Raw genomic sequence first — 15220 nt, 5'->3', positions numbered from 1 at the left:
ATCGCAATATTAAAAATGCGAGCTATATCATCAGGATTTTGCTTTTATGTTTTTGTTTTTTTTTGTCATTGTTCTCTCAAAAAATGAGTAGGGCGTTTCCCAGACACCTTCCCAAAGATTACTGTTAACCAATTAAAACCATAATCAGTTGCGTGTTTATTTCTTTTTCCTCACTCTTTAACCAGGGCTTTAATTAAGCCGACAAATAATTTGCGCTTTTAGTGTCACTCGGAAATGACTCAATTAGACTGTGTCCTCCATAAAGGTCAAGGATGGTGTTTTTAATAAGCTGAGTGAGTCCAGCCGTGAGCGCATGCACACGCACACACACACACACACACACACACACACACACACACACACACACACACACACGGACACGCACACGCACACGCACACGCACACACACACACACACACACACACACACTGGGGTTCCGCACTTCCAAGTCTGTCCAGCTGCATGGGAGTGGTGAGCGGTGTTGCCAACTCTTTCCCAATGGAAGTAGCGAGCACTCACTCCCAAAGTTGCCAGATGCGTCATGCACACATTTGCATATTGATGACATCATGGTGCATGCATGTCCATAACGCGGTGGGCTGTGTGACGATTAAAGATTGTTCTTCTCCTTCTTAACGCTTAGTGGCCGTGTCAAGAGAGATCACCTCAAGCCATATAAAAATTAGATGGAGAAATCCTTAGCCAAATAAGCACACAATCACACTCACTACAGGGGCATTGTGTAAGTAAAATAAAAAATCTGCAAAGGGAGTGAGAAGATGAACCAAAGCATTTTAACATTTACGAGCTATAGGAACACCCAAATCCAGAGATCCGGAGACAGAAGCTCAAGCCAACTATTTACATATCAAGTAAATTATATACAGATCAAGTAATATTTACAAATCAAGAATCAGAGACATTTTTATTCTATACTGTGTATGGATTATGGAGTCAACTATTTATTATCTACCTTTTTTTTTATTTTCCCCATGCGAAGCGATTTATGAATCAGTCTCTATTTAAAATTATTTAAGGAAATGTGATCAATGATGGGAGGTTGGGCACACAGGCATGTGCAGCTTAGCTCGTGCAGCTCTCTGGCCACGTCCACACCTACTGACTGCCCAGACCCCACCTGGGGGCTGTTGGCAGAAGAGTTGTGGACTGCGAATACCCTGAGCAGCATGACGCATGGGAATGAATTACAATATAATACATTTCAATATGTGCCTCGCCTTTTCCCTGATCATCTGAATATGTTGCTAAATTTGTCTCTAGTCGCTTTTTAGAAATAAGGTCTCTAAGAGGGTCTGAGAAGTCACAAAATCTAACGGCAAAGTCGCCAGGTTGGTGGTGAGCAGAGTGGTCTTCTTTCAGGGACTACTCATAATCCCTCCCCTTTAAGCGTGAGGAGCCAATCAGGACTCATTTTTGTAACGCTTGAATGAACCTTGTTCCTTGTTCCTGCATTAATGTGAATTTATGTGTGATTTTGCCTGACTGCCTGACGTATGTTGGGTTGTGTGTGTGTGCGTGTGTCTGTGTGTGTGTGTGTGTGTGTGTGTGTGTGTGTGTGTGTGTGTGTGTGTGTGTGTGTGCGCACGCATACACGTGGGCACCGGTTTAAACATCCCTGTGAACATGACAGTGACAGAACAAGTTGCTCGACGCTGCTTTCATCCTCTTCCCCACCGTCGTCTGAAAACTCCCCCTTGCTTCATCACTGTCACTGAGAATGCTCACCGTGTGTGTGTATGTGTGTGTGTGTGTGTGTGTGTGTGTGTGTGTGTGTGTGTATGTGTGTGTGTGTGTGTGTGTGTGTGTGTGTGTGTGTGAGGCATGTTTAAGCTTGATATTTCACCCACACAGAACAGTAACGCCCTGTGTATTTGGGTTAATGACAAATAATGTTTGTAAAGTTGCTTCGAATTTAGTGCAGAGATCTTGTCTATTTTACATGCGTCTTCATATCTAGTTCATTTTAAAAATAATTGATTCAGACGCAAAAAAGGTGAACGTGTCAGTCATAGAACAAAGGTAAAAATGGTTTGATTCCAAAATCATGTCTCCATCCAAAGTTGGCGCATTTTATCGATCAACAGTCAAAGTCAATTTTTGTGTTTTACGATGGTCAATGTCAATACATGTCTCCTTCATCAGGTGGATGTGTGTGGATTTGGCCTTTTGGGATAAAGTGTCACGTTTTAGCATGGATGTAGTTTCAAATGTTATGAAAAGATACGGGCGATCGGGGGGAGAAGTGTCCGTGACGCTGTGACATCTGATCCAACCAGCCTGAACACACCCTGGTTCACGTCAAGACTCATGAAATGTCTATAGCGTCTCATAACATATGAACGTACATCTCTGTAGCCAAATCCGACACTTTCATCGCAATAAAAAGGTTCATCTGTTATGGATATACAGTATATGTTACACTGAGGAAGGATTATGATGTCATAGTGGCATAAGATCCAGTGTGCGCCATTGTGAATGAATGCCATGTAGAACATTCTGAAGTTGCTAATGCTTTGTCTTGTAGCTGATGTGTCTGTGCATGTCTGAGTGGATGTAATACCCGAGTGTGTGTGTGTGTGTGTGTGTGTGTATGTGTGTGTGCGCCCGTGTGTGTGTCTGGTGTGGTGTGGGTGTAGCAAAGTTGTGTGTCCAAATCGATGTGCGTGATGAGACATTGCTCTGTGCGTGCGCCGCACGTCTTGCGAGGCGTCCTGTACCTGCGTCTGGTCCCTGCCGCCGATGCAGACCGATAGAGCTAGGCGGGTTCACCGGCAGGATATGAAATATGCTAATGAGACAACATATTAAACCATCATCAAAAACCGAACTGTAAAAACTGACAATCGCAGAAGGGATATTGTCTCAGCAGGTACCAGTACAGAACGGTACCCTGGTCAAGTTTCAGCACCGTACAGCCCCGTCAGGTCGCTGTTCCTCCCTTCACCTCTTCAAGACAGGCCTCTCCTCTGTTCTGAAACCACTATATTTAATGGCCAAATGAGTAGCCGGGTTGCAGTGAGTTGGGGTTTGCCAGGTGCGAACTGTAATGCTTTGTGTCAGAACATTGCCCCCAAACTGGTTATGCGTCAAAAACAGTTCTGAACGTAGCCACTAAGACGTCATTTCATCTTTTTATTTTTACTTCCTCATCACGCCGCAAGATGCATTTCTTATATAACTCCACATTTTTCAGAGGCTGAGTTGCATTCCCCTAAATTCGCCCGAGCTAGGCTAGCTGATCCAGTTATCTCAGTACTGGACACACAGAGATGAAATTGATACTGACCGTCTCTCGTCTGAATCCGGTGACATGGACTAAAAGCAAAATTCCCTCAAGCACCGGAGCATCCCTTTGCGGCCAACTGAGAATGAGTCAAAGCCACCATCTCTTTGTCTTCTTGAGTTAGTGTTTGCAGCACGTGCTCATGCTTGCATGTCCAACTTTGTTTCTCCGAGCAAATGAGTTACGGCATCAGAGCCTGGCGAGAGAGTAGCAACTCTCTGTTAATAATAACAGCGAGTAATTAATACTAATCATGAGATGTCGGTGGATGACTAACTGCTGAGATAATTAAAGTGACTCGTTTGAGTGTCTGAAACGGGAAAATCATGGATACGTGCTGATGAATTTAAAAATAACTATGCAATCAATCTCTCATTTGATTGGAGGGTATTAAGGTGTTTGTTAGACCACTTTGCACAGCAGGCATCAACAATAAAAAACACATTCTCATGTTGTGTCCACATTTGTAAAACAGAAAAATAATGTCTGAAATGATGACTCTTGATCAGGATTATAAGCTTTTATCGATGGATATTCATGACAATATACAGGAACGTTCGCTTTGGCAGGTAAAATGACGAGACGAATGTATGGAAAAAGCTGAATAAATGAATGGAAAAACGCAACAAATGCAGGTGCGTCCATACAGGTGCAGTGCTGGATACGATCAGGCAACGAACATCCCATCATGCCCTGTGACTGAGGTGGCCCACTCGACCTTGATTTTGGGATCACGATGGCAAGAAGTAAAGCGCCGAATGACTTTGAAAGAGGAAAGAGGGTTCATAATTGGGGCACGGATGGCAGGAGCTCCGGTCAAAAAGACTGCCCAACTGGCCAGTGTCTCAATAGGAACATCTTCTTCTTCTGCTTCTACCTGTTAGGGGTCGACACAGCGGATCATCTGCCTCCAATACCTTCTGTTCTACGCATCTTCCTCCCTTACGCCAACCGCCTGCATGTCCTCCCTCAATAGGAACATCTACATTTCAATATATATATATATATATATACCATATTATGGGAAAGACGTCCTCAGCTCTTGCCGTGGGGGGCATTTCCCCGGCATGGTTTGGGTCTGTTATGGCAAATTATAGATATTACTTTTAAACTATAGATATCGCTTTAATAATCATAGATTCTCCTTAAGGATAATCAACACCATCAAATACCTCACGTTTTAATGCTTTCGTTCTTCCCTTCATAGATCACGGTTTTCCACTTTAACTTAAGCTCCGGCGGAGAGATAGGTGCCCAGTAAAATTGAAGGGCCCTCACTCGAACTAACAGGGTCCTTACTGATAACCTCCTAAGTGCCATCTTTCTCACAGAACTGAATAACAACCACGTGTTACCCCGACCTGTGGATTATCTCTTCCTTCCGATAGTGGCAGGCTCCCTCTCACGTAGTTTGTGACGCTCTCAAGGCCAAGCGTGGGAATCCGGTCCCGTCCATGTGGAAGAAAGGTCTGTATATCGGCGCCGTAAATACCTCAGAAGACCGTTGGCTGCAACCGTCTAAAATAAACTGAGACTAAGACAAGAAGTTGTTGTGTAGTCAATACTGTTTTGATTAATCTCACACCTGGGTACAATAGTAGAAATTCAGACGTATACCGTGGGAATTTCCACGACGGGTCCACTTGTCCCTTTAGAGGTAGGACTCACTGCAGATCAGTACAAAGTTATTCTGAGGGATCACCTTTATCCTATGAGGAAGCAGTCGTATCCTGATGGGAGTGGTCTCTGCCCCCATCCACAGGGCACCGGGGGTCCCTGAATGGTTTGTTTGATTTGAAAATGATAGAAACCACATGCTCCGGCCTTCGCAGTCACCAGATCTCAACCCAATCGAAACCTATGGGACATTTTGGACCGACAGCCATCATCCAAACACCAAATGCGGGAATATCTTTCGGAAGAATGCTGTCCCATCTCTCCAGTAGAGTTTACAGAGTCTAAGCCAAGGTGCACTGAAGTTGTTCTGGTGGCTCGTGGTGGCCCAACAACTTACTAATACACACATGCCCGGCGCCAGAGTGAAGTGACTGAGGGGTCGGTTAAAATAGGTTATCATCCTGCTATGCCTATTTCTGAATTTTTTGTCATCCTGCGGGTGGCAATGTAGTGGCGTTTTGACTGGATGCGAACGATTTCCTACCAAACCTTTTCCGTGAGTTGTTTGCGTCATGGCCATCAATGAAATAGGAATATTTGGTGCAGATTGCCAGGTCACCACCTAAAATTGGTCTGGTGGGAGGCTTAATGAAATTCATTGATTGAACCATGCAATAGCATCTGGCTAAATATCAACAGCGCAAGACTACTGTTTCAAAATCAAATAATACATATATTTCACAGCAGCGGTGAAGCCGGTGTTAAACATGAGTTCTTCTCGCACATTTTCGAGAAAAGGAGCCCTTGGAACGTAGGTGCGATTCGAACCACTGAGGGATGAATACTAAAACCAAAATAATAGCCAACAGTGTCAGGGTCATTAAGTCAAAAAATATTTAAAAAAAAATGTCTGTCACTCTGCTCATGCCAGAGAGCCCTCTCTCTCTCTCTCTCTCTCTCTCTCTCTCTCTCGTGAACCAAAACTTCACTTCCCTGTCGTTTCTGTGGGTTGCTACATTGGAAAAAATATAATTGGGCCTTTTAGCACAATTAGTTCTATTGACAACCACAGAAAGCAAGCAAGGATGAACCAAAGTGATGTGTTCTGTCCATCCCTCCTCTGCTCCATTCAGTACCGGGGACGGTGCCATGCAGCCCTATGCAAACATCCTAAACGTAGGTCTCCGACATGCCAAACTAGCAGAAACAATAAAGCAGCTCAATTCTGTCTTACCTTTCCTCGGTAGAGTTGCAGCCTCTTTGTTCGTTTGTTGAACTTCTCGAGTAAGCGACCCTTTCAGTCTTTTCCCAAATCGTTTTATAAGATCCCCTTCAAACGCCAGTTGCATCGAGTGAGCTTTTCTCCAGACTGGATCAGATAACAAGCTTCAAATATTTTATGTGGAGAAACTTCCAAGAGGGTGTTTCATTACTGTCGTCCCTATGAGAGTTGTTTCTCGGCCAATATTTTTGTTTCTCAAACCTCTCGTGGTTCGACTTTCATCCAAATCAATCCACATACATATTAGTGAAAAACCGACCAAATTTGCCCCAAATTGGCCAGGTGGTCGTGCGTCACCGACACGCCAAACAATCTGGAACAGGGCTAAAACTCTCTGGACAGAACAACGGCAGAAGCTACAAATTTGACTTGCCATAAGTGTCATTGTTAAAAGGCTCATTTCATCGGGATGATTCACAGTTTGGTGAACCCAGGAACAAGCAGTGTGCAGCTGTCAGTTTAACAGCAGTTCTTAAAACAAGATCCAGAATGTTTGGACACATGGACACTAAATGACCAAGACAATGGTTTTTATGAAAGGAAATCTTTACCAGGGTATAATACATTTTTTACCATGTTTAATACAACATATTATTTGAACTGGTCAAATACAAAATTACCAACTTAATGACTAACATTTTCGCCATCCAACGAGAATTTATTTCAGGTGGTTACTTTCGTGTCAGGTACAACAACAACAATATGGTGACTGACATTACCAAGTTCGAGAAAGTGGTCCAGCCTTGTGGACTGAACCCCTAGTAATTTAATAATACTTTATATTAGTAATCCTTTTCTGTCATTGCTCACCGTAAAGCTGGCCCTCAGATCTACGTAATGGCCCACAGAGGAAGGCAACGTAAATAAGCAATTAAGACATGCTGGGCTTGTTCTCACAAATTACAACGTCCTCCGGGCGATTTCCATCTCATGTTTACATGTAGCTCTTCACGCCGATGGGAATTTTCCTCCGAGGGTCTTGATGTTTCTGGAGGCGGAAAGTGGAGCGAGTCAGCCGCTAAAGACCCAAAGGCTCTGCTGGTGAGTACCAACTTCACTTGTACAGTATATATATTAAATTGAAATTGTATTGAATTTAATTTCATTGATCGCCTATTGCAGAAATGACATTGTTACAGTTGAATATTGCTGAATATTAATACGTCACTGATTTTCGTCATCTTATTTTGTATTATCTTCTCTCCATTGCCAGGTCACTGCCAGTGGCTCGGTCCAAACGCTGCGTCAGGAATGGAAAATGGTCACCAACAGCCTTTGGTAGTATGCAAAACCAACACCAGGACCTAAAATCGTTCACACTGTCTTGATGTCCCCTGGAGTTGTTTTCCTGCAGGATTTGAGTGAATTTACATTTCAAATTGCTTTTGTGCACCTTGACAATGAGGTTACTCTCATGAGCGCGTGTTGGAAGTGCCTAATACTTTTAAGGTAGTGGTATTCATACTGAAAGTTGTAGTGGTCGCTGGCGTTTAAGTCGGGGTTCCAGTCAGAGTCTGATAATATACAATTTATGATTACAGCCAGCAAAACCCTACAAAGGACCTGATATAGATGCCAGCCCCTATACCATTGATTACACACAATTTAAACATACACGAAGCAGCAAGCAAAAAAACCACAACGGAGCCAACTTCAATAAAACCTGGTGTATTATATATACAGTGAAGACAAGACAATGAACGACATGGATTGTCCCGTTCAACTCAGTCACTTCCTCAGTTTAATAGTTTTGTGTCACGGTCTGTAAAGTTCTCGTTTCAACGAGTCTTTCAAGGCTCCCCTATTCCCCCAAAGTAATTTGCTCTGTGGATCCAGAGTTGCCGCCTATCAAGGGGAGGCGTTCGGTTGACGATAATGAACGGCTCCCGGAATGGATGATCCGGGTGATGAATGTGGGGAAAATCGTGTGTATGACAAATAAAGACCCATTGGACCCTGTCTGGACGAAGGGGACAACAGACTATTTCAGCTGACTTAACGTGCTGCCAGGGATAGTTACAGACAGTTAGTCAGACCCTTTGTGGACAGTCTAACCCGAGTGCCGTGTCCCTACTTATTTTGTGGCAATCGAGCCAGTCGTAACATACAAACTGTAGGAGCCTAAAAAAGTCAAACACACATTCTGTGTTTGTGTCCTCACACAAGGAGTTCGCTTGCAGCTCCAGGGCAATGGGTCTGAATCGTTTCCGCTTCATTTTAGTCCCAGAAGTTTAAAACGTTGCTGAAAGGTCTCTGAGGGACATGCAGTGTTTAATCGGTTTAAACTGAACCGTGTTGTTGGGAACTTCTACAGAAGAAGATGCTTTAATCGTCACAGAGCACGCCACTACAACACATACATTCATGCAAACACACACGCTTCGGATGGTGGTCGGTGAAATGGGTCCTCTGCATTTAACCCATCCTGGCCTGTCCTTCCTCCTGGGGCAGCCAGGAGCAGTGGGCAGCATTCAATGACGCGCCCGGGGACCTGGTTACATATGTCATTCGCTGGTCGGACGGGAATTCAATAATAACAATAAAATATGGACAGCTTTATAAACTAACTAAACAAATGAGTTATTTCCTCAATGGGAAAGATGGCATCTGCCATTTTTTTGCCATTACAGGCAAAACACACTGGCCTGGCATTGGGGAATGACAGCCTCAAATGTTTTATAAATATCCGAAATAAAATAGCCTTGCAGGGCCAGCTCTGCGTCCCGATTGCACCCTCTCTGACGGTACCACCGATGGGGCGCCCGTGCTGTGTTTTACAGATGTTGCAAACACTCCAGTTTATTGTAGAGAGTGGCAAGATGTATCAAGCCGGGAGCAGATAAGACACATGTCGTGACAGAGGCTCTCCCTGTGTGTGTGGGGATGGATGTTTTACCTGTTGCTTGTTGATTGCTCTCATAAGCACCTGACCCAGGCCTGACCTGTGACGTCGGCCCGCCAATCAACACAGCAGAAAAAAAAAGAAAGGGAAAACGTTTTCAAAATAAATGGCCAACCCCTGCTGTATAATCTACTGTAGACCTATGTAAAGTATGGAGGTGAAATATCTCCCTCCCTCTCCTCAGGTGTACCATCAACATCCACATCTCCACCTCGTTGTTTAATAGTTATTTATAATACAACAGCAAAGTAGATGATAGCTATTATATCGAAAGACCGCTTTGGAGACAAAAATAACTCATTACTGAAAAAGCTGCATTTTGCATTTGGGAATCATGCAAAATATTTCTAAATACTGGACCGGTACCATCCGAAATACCATCTCAAACTAAAGCAGCAGTTTAAATGGATAGAAATCCCAAGTGAGAAATCTTCCCTTCCACCTGAATAAGGTGGAAGGGACAAGTTTGTCTTGCATGGCTGTCCAGGCAATTGGCATGAAAAAGCTTAACAGAAAAAACAGAAAAAGGAGAAACAAATATTCAAAAATATGCAGAATATACTTAGTGTGACACTATGGCCAGGATCAATTGAAATAAAAGGCTATGGCCTTGGCTAAGTCACAGTACAGTTGCTTGTGTTGGCTGTGGGCATAGATATGAATATGAATATAGTTATTATATCAGGGTTACTGGGTCCTCGAAGTGCTTCAATTTCATCCTCAGAACTGTAAGTATAGGAATACCTTGAAAATAGCCCCTTTGGTGCTGAAGTGCTTTAAAAGTCCTTAAAAAAACATGATAATTGAAGACCTCTGATGGCAGAAGTCCACACGACACCATATAAATCCATGTCAATGCACTGCTGCGGCTCCGCCCTCCAACGTAAGCTGCGCAGCATTTCTCTATTGTTGCAGGAGAGGTCTATTTTATTTTCCACTGCACGATGCCAAGCGAGCATTTTCCATAGACAGACAAGATAAAACTACATGGAAAGGTTTTTGTTAAGAGTGTAATCAATTTAACGTGCTTTACATCAGTCCACACTGTGCGTGAGATTACAGCTGCTGTTGGATTTGCTTATTGATCAAGACCTCTTTCAAATCCAAAAACCAACCACACGTTGTCCATGTGTGTATGACTGTGAAGGGAAGCTCAAGTTTATTGTTATTATGTGCAGAAGTTCATCGGATTAGGAGGGACGTGTCCAGGATAGTGTGGAAGGAGAGAGGGAAGTGAGGAGAGCGCTGGGTGCGACCAGAAGGAGAGAGAGTCTGAAGAGAAGTCTGTAATAAAAAGGGACATGGCCATCCCAGGTTGTTATTTTCCGACTGGGCACCTCAACCCCGGTGGTAATTGTCAGGCAAAAAGAAAAAAGCGTCTTAGGCTTTACACGGAGGTTCCGTCTGCGTCTCCTTCGGTCTGTCTGTCTGGTCGACCTCGGCAAAGAATATCTAAATTGCTGTTGTTTTCAACATTCCTCCTCTCGCTACGACAACATCGACGTGTCTGGGACGCTTCACCACGCAGCCGGTGGAACCGGTGGAAAACCATGCTGCGCCCGTACGCTGCGGCAATCGTTTTTACGACTTAGATGACGGCGGGGAAATGTACATTTAATCCAGCATGGTTGGAAATAGACACTTCTAATAGTAGATGAGCAATGAGATTAAGTTTATATTATATTTCAATTCATAAAGATCACATTGAAAATTTATTTTATTCATTTTTGCATGAAGTCCTTTAAAAAAATGAAAATATAGTGCTTAAAAGAGTACTTGAAAGTCCTTGAATTTCATTTTGTAATGCCAGAATGAACTCTTGTTATATTATGGGTTATTTCTTTATGCGGATGACAATGGATGGGTTAGTCGAAGTAATTTCAACGTTATTACTAAATGATTACAGTATTTAAAGTCAAAATTAGGGGAATGTTATTACAATTGCCCCTCCAGACCTTGTCCCTCCAGTTACCTCTGTCAGCGGCGTGGTGATGGGGAGGAGCTCCGCCGCGGTGCGGAACAGGCTGCGCTGTTCGGAAGCCCTGCTCCACTGCGGGGGGCTTCCACGGGGATCTGCTGAGCGCCCACAGTCGTGCGGAGCAGCAGGGGGTGGAGCAGCCGCTTCTGGCTCTCACCTCCCAGTTCAACCTCACCGCACAGCTCTGGCTGGGCCTGCGGAGGTACCGCGAGGATTGCCTTTGCCATTGTGAGGTTGTTTTCACGTCCTTTGTTTTATTGTGGTGCAACCTCACAGTGGATTTATCGGATTTGTGGTTGCTGAAACCGAGACAAGCCTTAATGAAAGATTTACTACAGCCAGAGGTGGAAAATCTGAGTTCAGAAAGTGGAATTCCACCCTAGGACTTTGAGTGAACGATCTGGATTCAGCCGAGATCAACAGAGGTCCAACTACCGTGCGAAAGCAGCTGGATCGCTGCGTGGCAGGAGCCAAAACATGGCAAGGATTTTTACTTTCTGAACCTGGAGTTTTCCAAGGTCCTGTTATTGCCAGGCGTTGACATCATAAAGGAATTTTTCAGGAATTGGGGCAAAGTCCTTGTCTCATGTGCTTCCTTTCATTAGGAAGTGCTTGAAAAGTTAATGAGTTGTTTTAATCACAAGCCAAAATGATCAGCTTCAAAGGTTCGCAACCTTTTCGGATTCACTTGAAAATCTCAATCATGTTTTAGGCCCAGGGGAGGCAGGCACGTTCTCAGAGTTTATTCATTTATTTTAATGATCAAAGGAGCGCCACACAGCGATCAGGCACGGACCCCGGGGATGAACGCAATGTTATTATAAGTTAACCAGTGGATAAGTTATCACCCATTGGTTTCTCACAGTGGTGATGCATTTAAGATAAGATATACGATTAAAGTTTTTGAAACAAATTTCTTTGTCTTGTGTTGAATCTTTGTTTTGCCAATGAGTACTGCAAGCGGGACCTGTCGTCCACTAGGGGCGTGGCCGACAGGTTGAACATTTCTACTTTAACGCATTTCTCCACAACTTGCCCATGTAACTGTTTCACTCCCGTCTGAAGTGGACAGGTGGTTCTGGGTGTCGGGTCACCCCATGAACTACAGCCCCCGGAAGTAGGGTTTCTCCCCCTTACGTCTGTCCAGCCCCTGTGTGGGCGTGGCCGGCAAGAACCCCTTCCCGTGGGGCATGACCCTTGTGAAGAATGCCCACATTTCATCTGTTCCGCAGGTTGGCACTCAGTCTACTTCAGCCCAGTGGTCATCACACCATTACATTACACTAAATAATTCAAAGAAACAAAGTTTTACTGAGTCACTCGTCAAGAGCTGAATCTCCAAAAAGAGCCAAACTTTTCATCACTATTACTTACGACTACTTCTTATTAATACAGTACTTAACCTTTAACGTAGACTAGCACTTGAAATAGGGGTTCATTTACATAGTAATAATAATGTATTTATCTAACCTTTAATTAACCAGGTTAGCCACTTTGATATTGAATCCCTTTTTCACGATGGCCTTGCATGGCCGAGAAAAGCAGCACACAAAATGTCGACCATGTCAGCCTTAAAACACTAAAACACCCACAACGTAAAAATAATGAGCACCATGAGCATTCATGTTGAAGCGGATCAGCAATTCTGTGTCGATGGAGCATTATAACCGACAGCTGTAATAAAGATGTTCTTTGGAAACTGACAAAAAACATTCGACTCTAGAGTCTTTAAACCAGTTGTTTTTCTGGGGAGGTGAATTCCTCCTAACACACACACACACACACACACACACACACACAAACTACATTTTTGTCGGTGTATGTTGTCGCTCTCTACCTCTCTTCATCCTCTCTCGCCTCAGTCACTTCCCAGGTCTTGCAGAAGTTATAGTACCCACAATAAGAGACTCATACGTACAGCTTAACTGCCGTCAACTCAATTACAGTAGGATCATCATGATTGTCTTTTTTTGGTCATTGATAATCATCATTAATCATTTTTCATGGACTTTTATCATCAAGCAAAGGCTACAATATTCTTGGAAATGAAATATTTCTTCATCTCTTTCCTTGGTTTCATTTGTGCAACGTTGTGCAATGTTGCACGTGGATTGGAAAATGTCATTGGGTACAGCAAACCCCAAGCCTATATGACCAAATGCCATGTCATGTTGTACCAGGGGAATAGCATTGCTCCCAAAGTAGGCGCTACAATGTGGACAGAGGCGACCACGACTGTACGAGCAACGTAGTTAGAGAGTTGAGATTCAGAATTCATGGTTAGAATTTACGACGAAAAGTACCAGCCGTTGTCATTGCGCGGGAAGAACAGAGGGTCCCCCTCGAGGTCAAACATTTAGAAACCTATTTTGGGAATGTACAGTAAGGCTGAAAGAGATCACGGCCAAGTTCAACTCAATTCTTGCGGCTTCCGTGCACCTGGTTTAGGAAGGATGGACGTGATGTGGAGAGACCAATGTACGAGAGACACCGGCGGAATTCAATGACCGGTTCCTCCTTATCTTAGGCTTGACCGCGGTCCCCGACTTTACTGCGTTACCGAAACTAGCTCAAGAATACTTTGGTTTCCTCTCTCACGCCGTTTCTGCCATTGTTTACGGTCCACCCCCCAGGGAAAAAGCAGCATTGTAATATGGGGCTATACGAGGCAATACCCCAAACTTGGACGATTCACCAACTTTTGACAAGTTGCCCTTTCCTGGTAGTTTGATCGGAAACTCGACAGACTAGTGAGATGTCCTTTTGACAAGGGCATCAGACACTTAGTTCCAGGATTTTTCCATTGCAGATGAGGAAGTCTAGGAACAAGGTGATGAATTCACCTCAGCCGGTGCTTGGCCGGACACTTAGCCCACCTTGCTCCCGGGCATTATTCAATGAAACATCTTGATCACCCCAATGATCCTAATCTCACCCATTAACTCTCGAAGAAGTCTTGAACGGTTGTGCCGTTCTTCCCCGGAGATCGTCATGGTCTTCACAGTGGCGACCGCCAAAAGGTTGTTTTCTTTGCAGTTTGAGATTACCATCTCCGATGACAAAGTTCACCTGAAGTCATCTGAAGAAATGCTCTCCATAATCCTTTAGGAGTTTTTACTTTGTCTAATGGTTGCCTGCTTTCCCTACTGTATAGAGATTACATTCATTCGTATTTTCCTCTCCTCATCGTATAGTATTACTGTATTATTGTGTCGTTGTTTTGTGTTTACGTTTTGTTTTCAATGTCCACGTCCGTAATGAGGAATTCATTCCTCTTGCTGGGGATCCGTGGAGGACAACCCAACCCGACCCAACCCACCAGTCAAGGGCCCTCAGACTATAGACACAATCAGAACAAACTTCACATTTATCCGCTTATTTCGGGCGGCGCTTCCGATGCAAACGCCGAGGATTTGACCTCCTATATGCTTGAATGGTTTGAGCAGTGATTCTCAATTGATGTCATCTGGAGGACCCCTCTGGCACTCCAATTTGTGAAGATTTACATTGTCAGATACATATGACTGGGTCTATACTATCGTCACGGCGACAACAGTGAAACTCGGGTCAAAACAAATCAGTACTGTATGCCCTCCAATGGGGCTGACGTCTTGCAAATCAAATAAGGACGAAGTTTAACTATTAATTATTTTGCTGGGGACCCCTCCTAGAGCCCCTCCGAGGAGCCCCTGGGGGAGTGGGAGGGGGGGGGGGCTCTAGGTGCCGCCGGGTGAGAGGACGCGACGTAGGCTTGATGAGGGCTGAGACACTTGGGGAGGGAACTCCGGGGGGACGGCGCCACAGCGAGTCCGTTCCTCGCCAGCGCTTATTAAAGTGCTGGGGTTGGAAATTAAACTGTTCAATTAGTTTTGATCGCCTCGTCTCCCTCCTTCCTCTGCCCTCCCTCCCTCCCCCCTCCTCCTCCTCCCACCATCACTCATTATCACACCCATGTGCGTCAACAAGGCCATCTCTCCCTCCATTGCTCCTGTCGTCTTCGCCTTCCCTCTCCCGGATGGATGAGCAGACGGATGGCTCTGTCTCCGCTCACCTCTCCATACCTCCATCCGTCAGCCCCTTACCTTCCTCACCCCACCATCACCCCCTCCGCCTCCTCCTCCTCCTCCTCCTCCTCGT

This window comes from Zeus faber, assembly GCF_960531495.2.
Source record: "Zeus faber genome assembly, chromosome: 2".
Lineage (NCBI taxonomy): Eukaryota > Metazoa > Chordata > Actinopteri > Zeiformes > Zeidae > Zeus > Zeus faber.
The sequence above is the reverse complement of the archived record's forward strand: the minus strand, read 5'-3'. Positions refer to the sequence as shown.